Source organism: Nerophis lumbriciformis, linkage group LG05 (assembly GCF_033978685.3).
Source record: "Nerophis lumbriciformis linkage group LG05, RoL_Nlum_v2.1, whole genome shotgun sequence".
In the NCBI taxonomy this organism is placed as follows: Eukaryota; Metazoa; Chordata; class Actinopteri; order Syngnathiformes; family Syngnathidae; genus Nerophis; species Nerophis lumbriciformis.
In genome coordinates, this window is record NC_084552.2 from 44,373,141 (window position 1) to 44,398,301 (window position 25,161).

Here is a 25,161-nt window from a genome sequence, read left to right on the forward strand (position 1 = left end):
AAAACTAAGCGCGGTGAAACCAGCAAAGAGCCTGGAGAAAGTGCAGCCTGAAATACCAAGCATCCTAACCTGGAACCAGAGGCTTGGCTGGCCACAGTGGACAAGCTAGGCCTACCTAGCTCGTTATGGGCGTGGCTGTACAAGCACGGCATCCTTCCTCTAGCCTCTCTTAGTATACAGAGTTCCTGTATCTCCACAATCGAAGACTTTAAGAGGAGAGTCAGCAGGTTACTCTGGAAGTGGTTGGATCATCCGTGAAGCCTGGGCAGCGTTGCCAAAATGCTGAAACTCCCCATCAAAAACACTATTGAGGAATTCAAGGAAGTGCTGCAATATCGCAACTATTCTGATACAGGTCGCTCAGGCTTGGATTGGAGTGAGAACAGGACAAGAGGTGGAAGATGTTGAGTCACGGCTACGTCACAAGGGACTGGTGGGAGCAGTGAACCATGAAAGATCTGGGCTGCACAACACCCCGCGACAACAAGGCAGAGGAAAGGACAAAAGGAGAGAAGATCATTGATCCAAGAAGTGGTGCAAGCATGCAGTATGGTCGTATGGTTGGAATACAGCAACAAGGAGCTTGGACAAGATGGGAGCAAATGGTGGAGCACAAAGTGTCCTCAGCTGAGCTGTGAAGTGAAGTGAAGTATATTTATATAGCGCTTTTTCTCTAGTGACTCAAAGCGCTTTACATAGTGAAACCTAATATCTAAGTTACATTTAAACCAGTGTGGGTGGCACTGGGAGCAGGTGGGTAAAGTGTCTTGCCCAAGGACACAATGGCAGTGACTAGGATGGTGGAAGCTGGGAACGAACCTGGAACCCTCAAGTTGCTGGCACAGCCACTCTACCAACCGAGCTATACCGCCCCGAACTGTAGAAAGTTGAGTACCATTGAATAAGTTACTTGATGTGTTACCAAGCCATTACGGCTTATTCTGTTAGTGGAAGGTGAAGACTCCAGGAAGAGATCAGTTAGTGTTCGAAAACCCGAAACAAACGATACAATCACTGGCGCCATGATCATGTCCTGAAGGCCATAGCAAACAACTTCAGCCTTTTTATCAGTGACTGCAAGTTCCTTTGCTCAGTGAAGAAGAACACAGCAATCAATCAATCAATCAATGTTTATTTATATAGCCCTAAATCACAAGTGTCTCAAAGGGCTGCACAAGCCACAACGACATCCTCGGTTCAGAGCCCACACATTTTTTATCATGGTTGGGTAGAAAACAATGTTTGCTGCCAGGACCACCTCAGCTGCCCTCCTACTGTAGCAACACTGCAGGAAGCTCAAATTCTTAGAAACTGTTGCTATACCAACACTAATGCCAGACATGATGCTGATCTCAGAAGCCTCCAAGCAGCTAGTCCTCCTTGAACTAACCATCCCATGGAAGGATCGTATCGAGGACGCCAATGAGAGGGCAAAATACGTCGAGCTAGTAAAAGAATGTAGGAGCAACAGTTAGGCCAGAACCATTGAGGATTTGCAGCCCGGTCGTTCTGCAAGGCTTCATGGAGAACCATTGAGACAGCAGAAGTTGCCTCAAGTTGGATCAGTAGAGGGGATCCATAGGTGATTTATAGCAACATGAACACAAGCTGGGTCCTGATTGAGAGTGTCTGAAGACCTGAAACGCTCAATGACCTCAGCCAACATCACTGATGATGATGATGTGTTCAGGTCGTTACTGGAAAAAAATACAGGGTTTTGGCATTGATATTGTTGGTTTTGGTTTGACCAAGTTTTAAAATGATCCAGCATTAGCAGTAGCACTACCATTACCACAGCAGGATGCACTGAAAGTTCAGCCCTCCTTGTCATTGCTTGCTTGTCAATGTTAAAGAATACTACCAACTGTAAGTCTTGTTTTTTTGTGTTTTTATTTTTATTTTCACCTGGCACCTAAGCAGCATCGCTCCAGCGTCAGCAACATTCACCGCCCTCGGAATGCAAATGATTTCATGTGTGTTAATACGGGATTATCCCGGGAATGTGCCTGCGTGCGCGGGTCGACTGCGATTCCTCGGGCGTTAAAAACACAACACAAATACGAGCCCCTCGCCGACTTATGAAAAACAGCTGATACAGCACATATTGGACCCCCACCGGTGTCAACTTTTTATGCCTTTTTCCTGTTGAATACGACGTCATAAAAACAACAGAGGGTGGTATAAAATGTGGAGGGCTAGAGGAGCAATGTACACTATGCATGCAGCTTAAGTATGCACTAGAATTTTGTGTTGTTTTTGGGAAGACAAAAACAAGAAGATCCAATAATAAAGCTACCTTAAAGTACATACCCTCGTGTTCTTGAATGCATCACATTCCAGATAATGAAGTCACCGTCCATCCTAAAAAGAAAGCACACAATATATTAGTTAAAATGATAGGAGAGTTTGGTCATAAATGTAGCGGTCTCCAAACTGCAGTTCAAGCATTTATAAAAATCAAAAAGAAGTTTTTTTAGGCCATGTGTGTCGGCCTTGCATCAGCTGCCTGATTCGTGAATTGTTTCAAGATTTACATTTCTACTGTTCACATTGGCACCAATGCTATTACGGAACTGATTCTCGGTACCCATATCTAATCACTGGTCAACTATTGGTGCGCAATTCAAAACATTTTCTATATTTTTTGGAATATACATTTTTCGGATAATCATTGGTAATTACTAGGGCTGTGAATCTTTGGGTTTCCCACAATTCGATTCAATATCGATTCTTGGGGTCACGATTCGATTCAAAATCGATCTTTTTTTTTTCAATTCAACACGATTCTCGATTCAAAAACTATTTTTTTCCCGATTCAAAACGATTGTCTATTCATTCAATACATAGGATTTCAGCAGGATCTACCCCAGTCTGCTGACATGCAAGCAGAGTAGTAGATTTTTGTAAAAAGCTTTTATAATTGTAAAGGACAATGTTTTATCAACTGATTGCAATAATATAAATTTGTTTTAACTGTTAAATGAACCAAAAATATGACTTATTTTATCTTTGTGAAAATATTGGACACAGTGTGTTGTCAAACTTATGAGATGCGATGCAAGTGTAAGCCACTGTGACACTATTAATTTTTTATTTTTTTTTATAAATGTCTAATGATAATGTCAATGAGGGATTTTCAATCACTGCTATGTTGAAATTGTAACTAATATTGATACTGTTGTTGATAATATTCATTTTTGTTTCACTACTTTTGGATTGTTCTGTGTCGTGTTTGTGTCTCCTCTCAATTGCTCTGTTTATTGCAGTTCTGAGTGTTGCTGGGTCGGGTTTGGTTTTGGAATTGGATTGCATTGTTATGGTATTGCTGTGTATTGTTTTGTTGGATTGATTAATAAAAAATTAAAAAATACAAATAAAAAATACAAATTAAAATAATACAAATAAAAATAAAAATCGAGTTTTTAAAAATGAGAATCGATTCTGATTCGCACAACGTGATAATCGTGATTCGAATTCAAATTGATTTTTTCCCACACCCCTAGTAATTACTTATACAACGAAATAACTCTTGAAAAATATTATGTAAAGACAAGTGAAGTAAACACAGCGTAACACTGTGTAAAGTAATGTGTAATTAGAGCCGAAACAATTCCTCAAGTAACTCCAGTAATTCGATTACAAAATATGTTCGAGGAATTTTTGCTGCCTCGAGGCGTCGTTAAGTTTTTTTTTTACGGCATTTTGCCTCGTTTAGTAAACAGTAGTCAGAGCTCATTTTTCGCACGGACTGTTTAGGTGTTGCACAGCGTGTTTACGTCACAGATCATACGCCCCCTGCACTGCACAACACCGCTCTTTTAAATACGCTTGAGTTTAGAAAATGTTTTCGCCGACATAACTCACAAAGGCAGACGCCACAGAAAGCAGTGGACAAGAGCCATAGCAAAACGAGGGAATTAAAAAGCGACAAAAGTTGTCCAAGGTGTGGGAACACTTCACACTAAAATAGAAGGAAAAAGCAGTAGTATGCAAACATTGCAAAGTGGAGCTGGCATACCACAATAGCACAAGTTCCTGTCGAGAAAGCATCCGATTGAGGGACGTCCGCAGGCGAGGTAAGTCATCTATTATCAAATGTAAACGCAAAAGTTGTGTTAGTGAAATAAATGTTATTCATTATGATAACCAGGATGTGTTCTTTCACTCCCGCAAAGTCATCAAATGCCACCAAAAGGCATACTTGCCAACCCTCCCGGATTTTCCGGGAGACTCCCGAAATTCAGCTCCTCTCCCGAAAACCTCCCGGGACAAATTTTCTCCCGAAAATCTCCCGAAATTCAGGCGGAGCTGGAGGCCACGCCCCCTCCAGCTCCATGCGGACCTGAGTGACGTGTTGACAGCCTGTTCTCACGTCTGCTTTCCCACAATATAAACAGCATGCCTGCCCAATCACGTTATAACTGTAGAATGATCGAGGGCGAGTTCTTGGTTTCTTATGTGGGTTTATTGTTAGGCAGTTTCATTAACGTCCTCCAAGCGCGGGAACAACACACAACAACAGCAGTCAAGTTTTCGTCTACCGTAAAGCAGTTCGTCTGCCGTAAACAGCAATGTTGTGACACTCTTAAACAGGACAATACTGCCATCTACTGTACATGCATATGTGACCCACCCATAATGTGTCACATTTTTGTGTTGATTTATTTATTTTATTTTGTGGTTTGAATTCGTTTTTGGAGCTGTTATTACACATTTATCAGTATTCACATTGGTCAGTAGGAGGCAGTAGGGCGTTTCTTCCCAATTGAATGCTATCACCTGCAGACCGGAAGTGTCTTGTCATTCTGATGAGCGCGACCAGTCTGTGAACAATTGAAACGTCATGTGTGCTTTTTCCTCCTGTATAACAGGTTAGTTTTGGTGAATCAACTTACTGAATAATATCCATGTGATCTTTATAAGTTTAAGTACACATTCTGATGGTGGAGCCTAACTCTAAAGTGTTTGTGAGTTGTAGTTTGTATTTGTGAATGAATCCAGTGCACAGCTGCAGTAATCAATACAAAATGGCGACGTGAGTACGCAATGTTTATGTAGGAACTTCTGATCCTAATTCAGACTCCCAAATTAGAGCTCCCGTTTTCTTATTGATTTTATAATGTATATTTGTATAATGTGTGTGTTCTGAAATAGTGCCAGAGAATAGAACAAGGATGGTACAATTCAACCCTTAACTCAACAATGAGTAGAGGAGTGGTATGTGTGTGTATATGTGTAAATAAATGAACACTGAAATTCAAGTATTTCTTTTATTTATATATATATATATATATATATATATATATATATATATATATATATATATATATATATATATATATATATAGCTAGAATTCACTGAAAGTCAAGTATTTCTTATATATATATATATATATCTTAACCACGCCCCCCGCCCCACCCCCGACCACGCCCCCCACCTCCCACCCCCCGAAATCGGAGGTCTCAAGGTTGGCAAGTATGCCAAAAGGTGTTGAAAACTATCAACGCTATCCGAGCTGTCGTGTTCAATTAGCCTTTCATTAGTAACCCCGCGATAGTAGTCGTGCAAATTTATTCGGGTAATTCACATCATGCAACCACATGCTACTTTGATAGCTTGCACTTGCACCCACTATAGTTTCTGTAGAGTGTAAGAGTTCCAAGTCCTTGTTCACAGTGTAAACGCTTGTGTGCCACGTTCCTGCCAGGCATATTGGTTCTGAATATGAAGTTGCACATTTCAAATGCAGTATTAAAGGCACTACCTAATCCACTTTTTATGTTTGATATAATGAAAACTGTTCTTATTGTTTTATTTTTGATACTAAGAACATATTATTTTAACTTTCTCAGGCAATATTAATTTTTAACAAATGTTATACATTTGTGTTTTCATCTCAAACATGTAATGATGGCAAAATGAACATTGATTACTATTTTGCATGCAATGAATACAGTGAACTGTATTGCATTCTTAAAATTTAAAACTGTTGTCATTATTAAGTGGTTTGTCTTTGTATATTGTTTATGTATTGTTGGCAGATTGAAAACAGCTCAGCGGATTTGCATAGAGAAACCAACATTTAAACAGCACAGTATAATAATCATCAAAAAAGCATGAGATACAAGAACTTTTTTTATGCGGTCACACCACACAGCACATACGGCTGTGAGCGCACCTGTTTTTATTAGCACACACAAATTGGCAGAATTAACCATGGACGCATTTCAGCTGTGCGTGTCAGCCTTCAACAATGAAAACAGGCGTTTAGGAAATAAAAGACAATTAGGCCAAATGCAATAATTGAGGACACATCTTAACATGTATAATTAAACCTTAATTAAGCAAAAATATTATTTATTCGATTACTCAATTAATCGATCGGGATATTCGATAGAATACTCAATTACTAAAATATTCGATAGCTGCAGCTCTGTGTGTAATATTGTAAAGTAAACTCTTGGGATTGTTTGAACTTGCGGACTAAGAAAGTGCAGCTGCAGCCTAACTGGTGGTGTAGCATGATGATGACACAATCGCTCAGATAAACACAGACTTACGATCATTAATATTTACCATGGTATGGTTATTGATTTGTCATCTTATTTCAAATTTTCCATCCTCTTTATTGGTGGAAACAAGGTCATCACAAACCAGTGAAAGCATGAACAGCCATTTGGTTGCAGAAGGAGAGGAGGAAGTGTGAGCCAATAGTGCCATCAAATGGATTAGAAAAAAAGAGACACTCATGGTTTTGAAAAGCCAACACACGCCTGACTTTTCCCTCTGGATGATCGATGATGTAATATATTATATTTTTAATATGTTCAGCTTTCTTAATTCTTTTTTCTAAAGGGACACATTATCTGTTAGTAAATTATAACTGCCTGAGGCCTCGCCTGGCTTTTAGCAAATCATTATGATAATAACGTTTTCCCTACATTGTAGTTTTCTAAATTTGTACATGTGTTTTTGAATTATGCATTTTATGTGTATTCTAATTCATAGAAATTGGTCATTATATAAAAAACCCAAAACCAGTGAAGTTGGCACGTTGTGTAAATAGTGAATAAAACAGAATACAATGATTTGCAAATCCTTTTCAACTTATATTCAATTGAATACACTGCAAAGACAAGATATTTAATGTTCGAACTGAGAAACTTTTTTTTTTTTTTTTTGCAAATAATCATTAACTTAGAATTTAAGGGCAGCAACACATTGCAAAAAAGTTGACACAGGTGCATTTTTACCACTGTGTTACATGGCCTTTCCTTTTAACAACACTCAGTAAACGTTTCGGAACCGAGGAGACCAATTTTTGAAGCTTTTACTACGAAGCCACACTGTTGTTACACGTGCAGAATGTGGCTTGGCATTGTCTTGCTGAAATAAGCAGCGGCGTCCATGAAAAAGACTTCGCTTGGATGGCAACATATGTTGCTCCAAAACCTGTATGTACCTTTCAGCATTAATGGTTCTTTCACAGATGTGTAAGTTGCCCATGCCTTGGGCACTAATACACCCCCATACCATCACAGATGCTGGCTTTTGAACTTTGCGCCTATAACAGTTTGAATGGTTATTTTCCTCTTTGGTCCGGAGGACACGACATCCACAGTTTCCAAAAACAATTTGAAATGTGTACTCGTCAGACAAAGGACACTTTTATACTTTGCATCAGTCCATCTTAGATGAGCTCGGGCCCAACAAAGCTGGCACCTTTTCTGGGTGTTGTTTATAAATGGCTTTCGCTTTGCATAGTAGAGTTTTAACTTGCACTTACAGATGTAGCAATGAACTGTAGTTACTGACAGTGGTTTTCTGAAGTGTTACTGAGCCCATGTGGTGATATCCTTTACACACTGATGTCGCTTTTTGATGCAGTCCCGCCTGAGGGATTGAAGATCACGGGCATTCAATGTTGGTTTTCAGCCTTGCCGCTTACGTGCAGTGATTTCTCCACATTCTCTGAACCTTTTGATGATATTATGGAGCGTAGATGGTGAAATTTCCGAATTACTTGCAATAGCTCGTTGAGAAAATTTGTTATTAAACTGTTCGACAATTTGCTCACGCATTTGTTCACAAAGTGGTGACCCTTGCCCCATCCTTGTTTGTGAACGACTGAGCATTACATGGAAGCTACTTTTATACCCAATGATGGCACCCACCTGTTCCCAATTAGCCTGTTCACCTGTGGGATGTTCCAAATAAGTGTTTGATGAGCATTCCTCAACTTTCTCAGTCTTTTTTGCCACTTGTGCCAGCTTTTTTTAAACATGTTGCAGGCATCAAATTCCAAATGAGCTAATATTTGCAAACAATAATAAAGTTTACCCGTTCGAACGTTAAGTATCTTGTCTTGTATCAGTCTATTCAATTGAATATAGGTTGAAAAGGATTTGCAAATCATTGTGTCATTTTTGTATTTACCATTTACACATACATATATATATATATATATATATATATATATATATATATATATATATATATATATACTTGGCATTTTTACTGTGAAAAAAAACACAGCAACACCCCAACACTTGGATTTTAAGTGTTGGGGTAATTTTAGGCCCATTAATGTGTTAGTACAATATGTCAACATAACTGTACAGTCACATGTGAGGTTGTACTGAAAGAAAGAAAACTAATGAGGCAAGCTTTACACTGCAAAAAAGAGCTGACAAAATACAAGATAAAAGATTGGATTTTAGAAGAAAAAAAAAAGACTAAAAACTTAAATTATTTGTCCATGCAGCTAGTTAATTTTACTTGATATTCTAAATTAAGATTTATATGTCTATAAATTAGCAGGACTTTTAAGATAGAAATAAGTATTTTATTCTGAAAAAGCATTATTCAATTTGCAATTCTCAGCATCCTCGTAATGTTGCAGACTCTTTATGTACGGTTTTCTATGAGGGGAAAAGCTAAATATCTTATTTAGATAGTTATTTTCTAAATGTTTACATTTTTAAACTAGCATAGACAAAATATAATTATTCATGCTAAAATTAAGACTGCGATGTAAATTCAATGACTAAAAATAAGTAAGAGAAATTCTCAAAATACAATTTTCAATCCTGGCAAGTGGAAAATAATATGCAGTGTATGTAGGGCTTGATCCACTAGGATCTAAATACCACGCACTAAACATGCGCAAACTATAAAATTGTGTGTACTTTTAGTGTACTTGCATGTGATCTACTAAGACTGTGTGTACAACTGAAAAGTGCTGCAGACTGCTTTGTTTCATAGAGGTATTTGCACGTATTACTGGCATTATGTGCCCTCCACAATCATGATATTGTGCTCTTCAACTTGTGCATGATGTTGTTGAACTAACAGCACATAACTATAATATGTAACACCTTTTCTGCATTATAGAATCCCAGTTTATAGACAACAGAAACTATTATTAGTGCACTGACAGAGGACCATCAAAACAGCAGCACATGCATGCGTCTGGAATGATTCCAATGCAAGAAAACACATATTGAATTTTTTTTTTTTTTCCATATAGGAGATATATTATGATGATATATATTTCTTATATGAACAAACAGTGTTAAAACAAAAACGCCAACAGACACCAAAACGCATCAATTGAATGTGTTTTCATCAGTAACATAAAAGGATATTTCATCGATCCATCAATGATTTTACTCACTCGATGGACAGTTCGATCCAGCTCACCCGGGATGTTTATTTCCGTTTTTGGGGTAAGCACTCCATTTATATTGCTTTGGAGCTCGATCACCTCCTCACAACTCCCAGTTTGCACATCCTTTTCAAACATACTAAAACAAAGACGCAAAATAATGCCTGCAAAAAAGTAATCAGCATTGATAAATCACACTGCGTGCGCGGAATGAGTGTGTTTGCCTCTCCTCCTCTCAGTATTGTGGGCGTTCTGATGATCAACATATATTCTTAAGTTGATCAGGCCCTTAATGTTTTAAAGGCGAGACAAAAAGGTAAAAAAACAAGAGTACGTAAAAACTCAAAGACGTTACAGAGTATAAAAGTAAGTAAGGAAATATAAAAAGGAAATGCAAGGTAAAAAACCAAAAGCTAAACTTTAAAGTACATTCACACTGACCAGTTTTTCCCCTAAAGTGCATCAGGATGTCAAGTTAATATACACGGAACAATCTATACACACATTATTAGTGTGGTACTGTCGGTATTTAGTCCCTGCAGTGGAACTGTAAATTGAAGCTTGTCTGAACAGAATTTCCCTGCATCAAAGACGCAAGAGTGAAAACAGAAACAGGAAATCAACAGAATTGTCCCCACAAAGAGAATTACCACGGCTTCTTTTCAAGAACAAAACTTTAAATATCATTCCGCCTCAAGGCAACACATTTTTGAGTCACGTCACAAATGGCTGCCTTGTGACGGGAAGAAAAGAACAAGTGAGAATGCAGCATGTGTGAAGCAGTGGCTCTCTCTACCATGTAGAAAAAGCCTTCACTGAGCTGTAAGCACCAAAGCACATCAAAGTGTGGCTTAATTTATCAGCCCACTAGAAAATGTTCTGAGAACGAGTGGAAGTGGAGGAAGGAAGTCCACCAGTAACTAAGCCTGTGTGACCTGCGTACAGTCGCTCGACAAAAAGCTCTAATCGTGACCCCGTTGTGGCCACGCTTAAACTGACAAGCTGGTGCATATGTTTGTACATCATCACTGTGCCAACAGCTAGCATGCGAGCAACATCGACAACATTATTCTTGGAAACATTTTTCAACCTAAGGTAGTTCCAAAAAGAAGCTTCTGGAAGGAGGCGGCGGCCGACCTTACAGTGAAGCAGTTTGATTGGCAACTGTGCCACATTACCCTCTGTGGTAATGTGGGAATGTCTCTCTCGCAACTTTGGGTGTGTTCTGCTTCCAACTTTGGTGGTACTGTATCTCAATAAAAGGGAAATGTCCACATTGTAAGTAGCTAGGATGCTAACAGCTAGGATGATATCAACTGCATGAATGCATGTGTTTACAGTCTTTCAAAATACCTCAAAACCACAGGATGCTAATGCTAAAACACAAAAATATCCCAACTAGGGGCTGCTAAGACAAACGGAATTGTTTCGTATTCAGAAACAAAATTATGTGTCTTTGATTGAGTAGGGACTGGCGTTTAAACAGTACTAACCAGACCGAAAAAAGAAGAATCTATCGGTGCTTCATTTTGGTGCAAAATGAATGCAGACTCAGCCGCCTGCAACAAGTGCTTGGCGGTGATATTGTACCGGTAACGTCTTGTAAGTAATGTACCGGTAATGTCTTGTAAGTAATGTACCGGTAACGTCCTGTAAGTAATGTACCGGTAACGTCCTGTAAGTAATGTACCGGTAACGTCTTGTAAGTAATGTGCCGGTAACGTCTTGTAAGTAATGTGCCGGTAACGTCTTGTAAGTAATGTGCCGGTAACGTCTTGTAAGTAATGTGCCGGTAACGTCTTGTAAGTAATGTGCCGGTAACGTCTTGTAAGTAATGTGCCGGTAACGTCCTGTAAGTAATGTGCCGGTAACGTCTTGTAAGTAATGCAACGGTAACGTCTTGTAAGTAATGTACCGGTAACGTCTTGTAAGTAATGTATCGGTAACTTCTTGTAAGTAATGTACCGGTAACATCTTGTAAGTAATGTACCAGTAACGTCTTGTAAGTAATGTACCAGTAACGTCTTGTAAGTAATGTACCAGTAAAGTCTTGTAAGTAATGTAACAGTAACGTCTTGTAAGTAATGTACCAGTAACGTCTTGTAAGTAATGTACCAGTAACGTCTTGTAAGTAATGTACCAGTAAAGTCTTGTAAGTAATGTACCAGTAAAGTCTTGTAAGTAATGTACCAGTAAAGTCTTGTAAGTAATGTACCAGTAACGTCTTGTAAGTAATGTACCAGTAACGTCTTGTAAGTAGTAATGTACCAGTAACGTCTTGTAAGTAATGTACCAGTAACGTCTTGTAAGTAATGTACCAGTAACGTCTTGTAAGTAATGTACCAGTAACGTCTTGTAAGTAATGTACCAGTAACGTCTTGTAAGTAATGTACCAGTAACGTCTTGTAAGTAATGTACCAGTAACGTCTTGTAAGTAACGTCTTGTAAGTAATGTACCACACAGTCTTACATTAATGTTTTACTTTTTTGCCGACTATGGATGCAACGATAAACGGTGATAATGATAAAACTACCGACTGTCAGTATTAGCATATTCAATTAAAATGATTTTATAACAGTGATTGACAGCCACACTTTTATAGTGTGAGCTTGGTAGCAAGCTTGAATGCTAACAGGAGACATTAATGTCTCTACAAATACATAACTGTTTGAACAACTAACTGTATTGCTGTAATAATGATGTTTTTTTGTTTTTTTAATGTATTACTTAGTAATTTAATTTATATCATTGAAGTATTTCAATTAGTAGTCAAAAAAATGTCAAAAAATAAAGATAAACCATATAAGCACCGAAACGGTTTTTAAGATTTCAATTTGGGGCTAGTATCAGTTCAAATGTAAATTAAACCTATCATTAGTATCAATATGTCAAGGGATGGAATTTGACTCGTATTTATTTTATCGTGAAGATAAAAAATAGTCGATGAAATATCAAAAGATTCTATGCCACGAGCTAAGACTATCGATGCCAGCGGGTCTGACCGTGTTTAACTTTTCTGGCATCCTTGTTTACGCCCTTTGTCTTGAGTCTGCACCCAGATTGGCAGCCGCTAGCAAGCTGCCTTGCTTCTGTGGACCGACTCCAAATTGTAGTTGTGCTCGCTCCCTTTTTAAACGTGTCTTTTGACAACCCTGCACTCCTGTTGCCATCAGGGCCGTTTCTTGCCACAGGCAAACCCGGCGAACGCCTGAGGCCCCTAAGCCAACAGGAGGGCCCCAAAGCTGCATGTTCAACCTCATCTGAAGAGAATGTGATGATGTGTTGATTACGTTTCCTATATTCTTGAAAACAAACATAACATACAGTATATAACAAATCTCCTGCAATGATAAGCTGTGGTTGGCAGCCACACAACAAGTAATGTCGCTGTGCGAACACTAGTTATAAAAAAATATATATGTTAAGTTAAATTATATCTTGCTGTGAAAGTTCAATTATAAATTGACACTACCTAAAACATTACCCTGGGTACTTTAAACAGTACTGTAGCATTCAACACAGAAAACATAATAACGTCATATATATATATACACATATATATATATATATATATATATATACACATATATATATATATATATATATATACATACACATATATTTACACATACACATATATATACACATACACATATATATATATATATATATATATATATATATATATATATATATATATATATATATATATATATATATATATATATATATATATATATGTGTGTATATATATATATATATATATATATATATACACATATATATGTATATATATATATATATATATATATATATATATATATATATACACATATATATGTATATATATATATATATATATATATATATATATATATATATACATATATATATATACAGCTTTTTGTTTTTTTGTGTTGTGTTTGTGTGTCTTCTCAAGTGCTCTGTGGATTGCTATTCAGAGTGTTGCATGGCTGAGATTGGTTTGGAATAGGGACTGTTTTCTACAGCAGTGTTTTTAACCATAGGGCCTATTGTTGGGCCGCAGGCGCCCACTAGAGGGCTGCCAAAGAGTATCTGTTTCTCTGCTGAGGTCCGTATTGGCCACAGCAATACTCAGTTGTAATGCACTTTTCCACCAATTGTGGCAGTAATGACAAAATCAAACAGAAGAAATTGAGCTAAAGTTAGAGAGAAGCTTCTCAAGCGCAAAAATTATGACTAAAGTGGTGAAGCTGTATTTTCATTTGCACTTGTTTTTTTTATTGACAGTTAAAAAACACATGCATTATTAATTGAGTTTATTTTAGCCATACATAATTGTATGTAAATTTATTTGTTATCATTTATTGATCAGTCGCTTCTTTTGCAGCGTATTTGGTTGGTACTTATTTTTCTAATCAGCCTGACCTCAGCCTAAGGTTTATGTGATAGACACATAATCTTTGTGATTAACACATGGTTTCATATCATTTGACAAGGTTGTAAACGGTAAGTAGGTTAGATATACATTAATTACTAAATACAGTTCAAATCAAGAGTAAGATGACTAATTCAGTGTTAATATTTGAGTGCGACCTGGGGCACTCTGTAGTGTAAAAGTTGGGCCCCAAGGTCAAATAGGTTAAGAACCCCATCCTTACAGTCAGATTGATTCATACGAGTGATTTTTGTAAAGAAAACAAAATATGTATTTAAAAAAGCTGCTATATTGGACTAAAGGAGTATAAAATTACTATATTGGTCTTACATCTCTAATGACTTCTCCTGGACACTCAACACCACATCAATCATCAAGAAGGCTCAGCAGCGGCTACACTTCCTTAGAGTCCTCGGGAAGTACAACCTGAAGCCTGACCTGCTGCTGACCTTCTACCGCTCGTCCATCGAGAGCCTGCTGACCTACTGTATTACGGTATGGTACGGCAGATGCACTGCAGCAGACAGGGAGAGGCTGCAAAGAGTGGTCAAGACGGCTCAGAAGATCATCGGCCGCCCTCTCCCCTCTCTGACGGACATCTACACCTCCCGCTGCCTCAACAGAGCCAGTGCCATCATCAAGGACAGCACCCACCCTGGCTCTGACCTGTTCCACCTGCTGCCCTCTGGGAAGTGCTACAGGTGCATTAAAACCAAAACAAACAGGCTAAAGAACAGCTTCTTCCCCAGGGCCATAACCATCCTGAACGGACTGCCCCATTGTCCCTCATAACTGCCTTCTCTTCGGTGCAATAACCCATTCCACCAACCACCCTGTTTTTGTTTTGTTTTTTCATGTATATATTCATTTCACACCATATTCATTGCACTTCTATATTTTTTATATTTTTATATATTTGCACATTGTTTTTCTAGCATGCACACATCGCACTGTATGGAATGGCCTCAATCTCGTTACCTTGCGTAATGACAATAAAGCTGATTCTGATTCTGATTATTTCATGTTTAAATGTCTCTAATAATGTTTAAAAAAAAAGTATGATTTTTAAAAGGGTGTATACAGTTTAAGTTCTGACTATAAAAATATCAGATTAAATAATAATAATTCTACTTTGCCGAATGTCTTTATCACGTCAATGTCCAACTGCGATAAACAAAGGACAACTGCATAATAATGGTGTCTCGTCCTCAAAAGACAAGTTGTGTACCTCAGTTGTTAAACATAAATATGTATGTCCAGCTTTATAATTACATTACAGTTTTTTAACTGTGTTAAAAAAAAGTTATTTAAATAAAACACATATAGTCACCTCTCCTTTTTTTGTCAAAGTGGCCCTCATAGTAATGAAAGAGAAGAGCCCTGCTCCATCAAAAATCTGCACACTGGATTTATACTTTAAGTTATATCAGTTAAATAAATGTTTCTTTTTTTCTGTTAGGTTAAGCAGGAAATACATATTTAATTACATACATATGTGGTTATTTTGCACAAAAAATATAGTATTTAACAACCTGTTTCCTATTCATATTACTCAAAAACATGCACAACTAATTACATTCTTGTTGGAGTCAAAGAGTCATTGAATATTATTTTTGTCGATGGTCAGTCCTGAGGTCGTCATGGTAACTGGTTGATTCGATGCAACTGGAATCTTCTTGTTTGTTGAAGATGTTTCATGAATTAAAACTGGAACATCTTCAACAAACATGGACATTGTTTGATGTGTCTGCATCCAATCTTCGCAAATAGAATAAAACTTATTTCACACAAATAAAAAAAGACAAAAAAAAAGACCTGACAAAATTTACTGTAAGATTAAAAAGACTAGATTTAGGAAAAATACTAAAAACTATTCTGAAAACAAGCATTATTCAACTTGCAATTCTTAAATTAGGCATCCTAAGGATGTCGCAGAATCTTTAAACAAGATTATTTTATGTGGGGGAAACCAAAGTATCTCATTTGAATAGTTATTTTCTCAATTTTAACATGTTTAAACTAGAATAGAGAAAATTTAATTATTTTGGTTAAAATTAAGATAATGATGCAAAGTCAATGACTAAAAATAAGTAAATAGCTCTTAAAGGGGAAGTGCACTTTTTTGGGAATTTTGACATTGATTCACAATCATGAGAGAAAAAAACACACATAGATGAAGCTAATGGGAGTCACCATTGTAGCCTTCAAAACCCTCCATCAACGTTTTATATACACACAAGTATAACTATATAATGTAGTAACAGACACGTTCATAACAATATGTAATATGTTCAATATTTACCGTGTTTTGGTCATTTTAATCATTGTCGGAAATGATTTCTTCCGCCCATTGATTTCCGTTTCCATAGCAGTGCACGTCTGACTTCTGGAAACGTGTGTTCCTACTTCCTGAAACAAACACGAGTGCGTTTTCTAATCATGGCAGACTTGGTAACAGACAACGAAGACAAATATTTTTGGTCAAATAAAGATTGAAAACATTATCTTTTTTAAGCTGAATATACTGAGGATGAACCACTGCTTAAAGTAACAAGCAAAAAGGAAGCGTGAGACGTTGAAGCAGACGGAAGCCGAGAGAGTGAGGTGAAAGTGACTTTGAGCCAAACTATTTAGACGTAAATAAAGTGCTTAACCAAATAAACCGGAAAAAAACGTACCCGGCCAGCTGGACCAAACGCCAAATTGTCCATCGAGTGAGTCACACTTTAAAATCGTTTGTGATACACGCAGCACGTCATGCGTGCTATTACAACTACAGTACATACGCTGTCCAGCTCGCTGTTTACAAACAAAACATGAAATGTGGGCTAATACTTAACAGATACTGTAATCATTGTTCATGTTTTTCAGTCAGTACAGATCGGTGTTCTATCGTAGTGTTGTGCATTACAAACTCAAACGCGTTTTGTGTTGTCGTAGAAGCTAGCTTATCTCTTTCTGTAGTCAGCTTTAACGGCTAATACTGAAGCATGCCGATGAGTTACTATGATCGAAAAGGAGTTCCTCAATGTTCACTCTTACAACAACAATGTTGCTACAGTTTGGTTATTATACAGGTTATGGGACGTAAATTAAATATTGTTGATGCTTTTTGAATGCATTTTTAAAGCGATTTAGAGGTAGAACTGATAGCGCCAAGTAGCTGCATTGCTAGCCACCATGAACGAACCATTCTTTACATCCATCCATCCATTTTCTACCGCTTGTCCCGTTCGGGGTGGCAGGGGTGCTGGAGCCTATCTCAGCTGCATTCGGGCGAAAGGCGGGGTACACCCTGGACAAGTCGCCACCTCATCACAGGGCCAACACAGATAGACAGACAACATTCACACACTAGGGCCAATTTAGTGTTGCCAATCAACCTATCCCCAGGTGCAAGATCCCGAGCGCAGGATTGAACATGTTAAAGTTAAAGTTAAAGTACCAATGATTGTCACAAACAACATTACTAGGTGTGGCGAAATTATTCTCTGCATTTAACCCATCACCCTTGATCACCCCCTGGGAGGTGAGGGGAGCAGTGAGCAGCAGCGGTAGCCACGCCCGGAATCGTTTTGGGTGATTTAACCCACAATTCCAACCCTTGATGCTGAGTGCCAAGCAGGGAGAATGCAAAAAAAAAAAAAGTTGTGTTCTTGTCTCTCATAATGATTAGGATCGAGAGGCAAAATTCCACAAAAAAGTGCAGTACTCTTTAAAACTAGGGACATTTCTAGACATAAAATTGTAAAACTTGGCAAGCTGGAAATAATTTGTAGTGTGCCAACAAGGCGTCCTCCCTTTTTAGGGAGTTAGCGAGCTGAATCACCGATAGCCAACCCACTGGGAGTGATTTCTCTGAGCATCTTTGCCTCCCAATAGTACACACACAGCTTGATCAACCTTGGAGTTGTTTATCTTAGCATGTTAGCATCATAATATTGTTATAGTAGTCAGTGTTTGTACGCCACGCCGCTAGGAACAACCTTGTAGGAGAACATAAAAGTCAATAGAGGGGATAATTGTATGGGGGACACTAGTAGGACTTGAAACCCCCCCGGGTCCTTGAAGGGTTTGTATGTCGGGTGCATGTACAATCGGCCATTTAGCATTCGGCTTTGATGACTACTACGCCGCCTCCGCCGCAGGAAGAAGACTTTAGCGTTCGCCCATGCAGCAGAGGGTCAAGGCCGTTGAGACGAGGGGGGAGGACTCACTCCAGATGAGTGCAGTGAGACATCACAGATGAGGATTAGTGCCGAGTCGCGTAAGTGCTCTCCACATGTGTAATTCCACATAAAAAAATAGGGAAAAAAACACCACAGATTTAGAGCATATACAGTCTGGACCTTTAAGACTAAGCCAGTAAAACGTCATAAAACAAAGAGGGTCAGTAATGGAGGACTTATCAGCTATAGGGCCTTGTTTTTAAGGAACAAATTAAAAATATGACAAGAATTACAAGAATAAAGTCAAAATATTAGAAGAATAAAAGTGTACTTTTGGTCTCAATTAGAGATGTCCGATAATGGCTTTTTTGCCGATATCCGATATTGTCCAACTCTTAATTACCGATATCAACCGATACATACGATCGTGGAATTAACACATTATTATGCCTAATTTTGTTGTGATGCCTCGCTGGATGCATTAAACAATGTAACAAGGTTTTCCAAAAATAAGAGAACAACTTCAACTCAAGTTATGGAAAAAAGTGCCAACATGGCACTGCCATATTTATTATTGAAGTCACAAAGTGCATTATTTTTTTTAACATGCCTCAAAACAGCAGCTTGGAATTTGGGACATGCTCTCCCTGAGATAATCCTGATACCCACTACAACTATGGGAAATACTACACTTTGACTTTCACAAAGTTTTTTAAAACATGCCTCAAAACAACAGCTACAAAAACAATGAAGGCACACAGCTTCAGTCCAGAGTATACTAGAGTAATAAAGTAAACAATAACATAGTCCTCCTTTAGTGTAAGACTGCCTGGCATACTGTATAACAGGGAATTATAAACTGGGCTCAATCTGCCCTGCTCTAACGTATCTGTATGAGTAACACAAATGTGCCGCAAGCGAGTGGTGAGTGTTTGAAGTGGCCTGCCAGTCAGTCAGAGCTTCTGAAATGCTGCGTTGAGACAGGGCACGTCAGTTCACTGCAAGCTGCAAAGTGTGCGCCATGCAGGGCAGACTAGCCACACCAAACTCCACCATAGCTTTTGCCATACTGCGTGTGTTGTCCCTGACCACAACGTGAGCTTTCGCCCTAGGGTGGTTTTTGCTGTATTTTTGTTTTTTCTCGGCGGAGTCTTTAAGCGACAACTGTGTGGTACTACTTTTTTTTCGGTGTTTGCTTTTCATCCACTGAGATGAGGTGGCGACTTATCCAGGGTGTACCCCACCTTCCACCCGAATGCAGTTGAGATAGGCTCCAGCAGCCCCTGCAACCCCAAAAAGGGACAAGCAGTAGAAAATGGATGGATGGATGCTTTTCATCCATCTTCCGCTTGTATTCATCGTGTATCTCCTTATGATTCTTGAAGAGGTGGGAGATCTAATTGTTCGTATTAAAGGAAGACGACTTGGTTCCTCCTCGCATAACAAACTTTTTGCAGTCATTGCAAATTGCCAGTTTTTTATCCGTCAGAGACACTTTAAAATAATAATAGACATGGTGTCGTTAGTCAGTCACCGAGCGAGCTGGCTTGTTAGCCACGGCTACAGCACCGGCAACAACACACTCTTGTTGTTGTTATGCTCCGCTCGTGGCGGTTTGATGAGGTCATCAAGCGTCGCTAGTAAACCTCTCATGCTGCAGTCGTCAACTTCTGTGTTGTGTGTGGGAGAAGGGAGAAGGGAGGGGCTGCTGACTGGGAGTGAAGTGAAGGGAAGTGAATTACATTTATATAGCGCTTTTCTCTAGTGACTCATAGCGCTTTACATAGTGAAACCCGATATCTAAGTTACATTTAAACCAGTGTGGGTGGCACTGGGAGCAGGTGGGTAAAGTGTCTTGCCCAAGGACACAACGGAAGTGACAATTTGTGTTTTCTTCTTTTCGCCAAGACTTTCATCTTGTTCGCTTTGGGCAACTGCTTTCGTTTTTCTGCTCCACGCTATGCTAGTGTCTTAGTTTTTGTATTCTGGACTCGCCATGTGGAATTTAAATGGATTCTTACCTGCACGCCGCTGCCTGCTTGTTCTTCAGAATCCGTGAGAACACAACCATCGCAGCTATGCCACCCCAACAATGTAACAACTTCATTGCAAAATGATTGCCCCCCCCCCTTCCTCTCATGGGAGATCCACCCAGGAATGGGGCCATAAGAATCTCCTCCCTACTGTAACTGTATGCATGATCGACATAAATTAAAACCATAACCTGCCAGGGGGCTGGAAATTAAAAATTAAAACTAAATTACATTTAAACCATAAAAAGTCAAATTAAATAAAGTAAAATAATTAATTAGTTACAATCAATTAAGTAAAATTTTATTAATTAATTAAAATGTAAATTAAAATTAAAATTACATCCAAAAAAATTAAAACCATAAACTGCCAGAGGCCTGGAAATAAAAAATTACAACTACATTTAATTAAAACCATAACAATTGAAATTAAATACAACATTTAATTGATAAAAATAATTAATTAGTTAAAATTAATAAAGTAAAGTTAAATTAATTAATTAAAATTACAACCAAAAAATTCAAAACCAAAAAAATTAAAACCATAAACTGCCAGGAGGCTGGAAATTATAAATTAAAACTAAATTAAATTATAAACCATAAAAATTAAAATTAAATAAAAAATAGAATAAATAAAAGTAATCAATTAGTTAAAATTAACTAAATGAAATAAAATTAATTAATTAAAATTAAAATTACAACCAAAAAAAATTACAACCATAACCTGCCAGGGGGCTAGAACGCAGATTTGGGGCGTGACGTAAGGGATGCCGAATACACTGAGAATGTGCTTTATTGTTTGTGTTACGGCGCCATCTTTTGGACAAGTTTGCTCACTTCAGCCTCCATTTACCGGTAGGGCCTTTAACAGGAAGTAGAATTGCCGCTCAGTCTTCTGGCCATCCATAGCGTTTTTACTTGTATGGATTCTTCATTCATAAGTCCAAGCAACATTTGTAAGTTTTACAATATAGCTAATACAATTCATACTTACTAAAACGTCCCAAGTGTGAAGTCTATAGGTGTTTTCAAGCATATTTGTATGTACTATCGTAATAAAATGCCGCTATTTTCGTTAGCACCAGCTTATATGCTAACACGTTTCTGAGTGTCTATGTTAGTATTATTAACTTTTTTTTTTTTTATTGTTTTAATTTCACAAATTCCTCAGTAAATTCACCAAGATGTCACCGTGGAGTTATTGAGTCTGTTTTGCTGACTGGAGAGCTAGCTTCCGCAGCTAGTGGGTCCATGATGATGACTTCCGTTTTGTTTGATCAGCTGTTTTACTGCCATGTTACAGGCCGCATTTAAAAACAGTTAAGGTATGTAAATAAACATTTACAAAATCTTTCTGTGTAAATAACTCATTTGACAATGTACATATTTGCTGCTAATATATGGAAAAATATATTTAGCGGGTGCGGCTAATATACCGGTGCGCTCTGTCGTCCGGAAAATACGGCAACTAAATATTCAAACACAGTTTTACTGTTCAAACTATGTGTAATGTTACAGTGGCCAAAAATATTAAATATACTTGTTAAATATAACCACTGCCTTGTTTTAATGAATATTTAGGCCTACTACTCTACTGCATTTTAATGTTGGTCATGTGGGGTTGATTTTGTAATGGTTCAATTAATGTAAATAGATGTTTTTTAATCCAGACAACTCCAACACCCATACATTCCAGAAATGGCCACAAACAGGAGCCATAGTGACAAAGTTGGGGTGGCTCCCACATGACCACCACCTCCTTCCTCCCTAGTCCTCCTCTTCCTCAGAGGGGTCCTGTGATATCTTGGTTGTCTCCTGGCCAGCCTGAATGGATGCATTGTGCGACTGTGCAGTCCACTCGGGTACACTCACACACGCGCGCGCACACACACACACACACACACACACACCTGTCAACACATGTCCTTGGCAGCGGGGGTGCTGAGACCCCCCAAGAGCCCACGCCCACATGCTTTCTTGAACACACACTTTCTTAAACGCCAACCAACAGAATTCAATAAATACATCATTTGGCTGGTGTACATGCAGATATATACATACAAACAAAGGCACTTGGTCGAGGGTCAGGTTGCTTATTTACCAGAGTGTACCAGGCCAGGATTGAGACATAAACTACTTGTAACTGGATACTCACCTTTAATCACTTGCAGACTTACTGCTGGAGAGGAGGAGGACTTTTTGAGTGGGCTGCTTTTGGTACAGCTTATACAAATGTTTTTTTTATTTATATTTTATGGAATTTTTATTATCATAACTCCCTCTTAAATTGTTGGATTTACCCAATTTTTCCTGTAATGTTGCCTCAAAAAATATTCTTGTATTCTTGTAGCTTTACAACATATTTTCACGGACTTGTGAAGTTGCATTTGTTTGGGAATTCCGAAATTTAAGTTTTGAAATAGCAACATTATTTTTTTACTTTTTTTCTTTAGCTTTTGCGACGCTACATTTTTTCCATAATTTAACTTACTAAATTACGTTCGTGTGGCATGTCTGACATGTACTGGTTAAGATTACAACCTTATTTTTTGTTACACTATTGGAAAAATATAATTTTATTCTTGGAACTTTACAGCATATTTTTACATATTTGTGGGGTTGCATTTGCTTGGGAATTATATTTACTTTTTGAAATTGCAACATTATTTATTTTAATTTTTTCATTGTAATTTAGCTTTTCGAGAGCTACTTTTTTTTCTCTTGTAATCTAACTTTCTTACAAAGTTACGTTTGTGTGGGAACTTTGACATTTGCTGAATTACAACATTAATCTCATTACCTTACTGGAAAAAATATAATTTTACTATTGTAGCTGTAAATTTTTTAACCGTCTAGAGTTAATTTCTACACTTTCTACACTAAGACTCATCCTAGTATCGTTTTTTAACTTCAAATTGTTCAGATGCAGAAAAAAACCTTAAATGTTATTGTAATTTTACAATATTTTTCTCGTCATTTCTATTTCATGTTTCTACTCTTTAAAATTACAACAATATTCTTGTTAAATTCCTAAAAAACGTGTTTTTTCTTGTAGTTCCATGACTTTTTTTTTTACAATTTAGAGTAATTTTTTACAATTGCTTCTACATTCTTGTATCTTTACATCTATTTTTACTCATAATTAAACGGTTTTATTATTCAGTTTTATAGTGACTTCTCCTAGCATTAACTGTTTATCATTTTGAATTTTACTAACTCGGGAAAAAAGACTTACTAAATTGTAACTTTGCAATATTTTTCCCATAAATATTACTTCAAGTACCAGTTTAATGGAAAAACTGGTTGCTTTTGTATTGAAGCGATTATCATATAGTTCTGGTTTATAACACCAAAAGACTTACAAAGTATATATTTTTTAAATAATATAGACCTCACAATGAGCATGAGCGGTCACGTGATCTGTGACATGCATTTACTAGCCAGAGATCCCTTCAACAACTACAACACAACTTAAGGCATACTTCGTGGGAGACAACGATTACTTTGGGACAAATTATGATCCAGAACCTTATGATTTTTAGCCTTAATATACGGAGGATGAGCAACAAGGTTTAGAAGCTGTGTGCCAAACAGAAGCAGCTTAAGTGAAACATGTGAGCATCATCTAGCACTATTGCTAAGTGCTAAACAAGAAATACAACCTAAGAACATAATAATTTAATCACTTGCTGTACAATGTCTGCTCTCACTGGGATGCCAACAAATAGGATGTAAAAATCTTCCCGTAATATGAAAATGAATCATAATCCACATGAAGCGTTAAAAGGAACAAAAGGTGATGCAACGCAAGCGTCTTTTTGTGGTTTTCTCGACATTTCCGGTCAAAGTTGACCAACTTCTCAATTTAAGGCCACAACTTTCTACTATTCAGGTGAGAGGCATGATTTATAATCCAGAATAAACTTTCACCAGTTCAGAAGCGGCAGGACACCGGCCGGCTCAATATGTCAATACAGCAACATAAAGCTAGTTACCTCTCAGTGATCAATGCGCCACCAAAAGTCGTTCCTTAACGTTAGCACTCATAATACCAATATCGCTTATATTTGGTTAATTTTCAGGTCATGAGTATAAATGAAGTATTTTTTGTGGTTTTTAGAGGGCTTTGTGGACGGAACAGAGGAGCCCTCCTTGATTCAATCACTGTTAGCTGACTTAATTTTTTTATGAGGTGGCGACTTGTCCAGGGTTACACCAAGTGCAGCTGGGTAAGGTTCCAGACCTTCCCGCCCCACCAACCCCGAGAGTTACAAGCGGTAGGAGATGGATGGATGGATTTACAATTTCGAATGCATTAAAAAAAATAAAAATACCGACATACAGTGTATGTGTTCTTGTTTTACATGGGGATTATGAACGATAAACAGCACATGTCTTTCCTATTCTTGCACTTCCAATATGACTGATGTGCTGATATAGGCAGAGGAGTTACCCCCCCGAATCATATTCGGTACTATACCGCCTCTAAAAAAAAGTACCGGTCCCCCCCCCCCCCGTCATTGTCACGTCATGTCATTGCTGGTTTACGAGCAGAGGAGCATGTTCGGCAGCGCACAATCCTCGAGTACTTACAAGCAGACAATGTGTGTAGACAAAAAAGGGAGAACGGACACATTTTGGCTTAAAAACTAATGATAAAGGTGAAGTTATAACACTGAAACGCCCACCGGAAGAGGTGCTTTAAGACATGGCTAGCTAGCTAGCGGCTAAAGTCCAGCCGCAGTCGGCAGTGTTTTAGCTACTTCTAAATCACTAATACTGGTCTCCATGGCGACAAATAAAGTAAGTTTCTTACAAGTATCATCCCTGCAGGACGAGGAATAGCCATTACACACCGTAGCTCACCGGCATC

At 37.9% G+C, this 25,161-nt stretch overlaps 1 protein-coding gene across 1 annotated transcript in view; it reads right to left on the bottom strand.

Annotated features, from left to right (window-relative positions):
- LOC133605878 (adhesion G protein-coupled receptor L3-like) overlaps positions 1 to 25,161 on the bottom strand; it is a 381,662-nt gene that overhangs the window by 333,157 nt on the left and 23,344 nt on the right. The window contains exon 2 of the mRNA XM_061959234.1: positions 2,311 to 2,361. The gene's annotated coding sequence lies outside the window, so the exon portion shown is untranslated. The remainder of the gene's footprint in view (positions 1 to 2,310; positions 2,362 to 25,161) is intronic.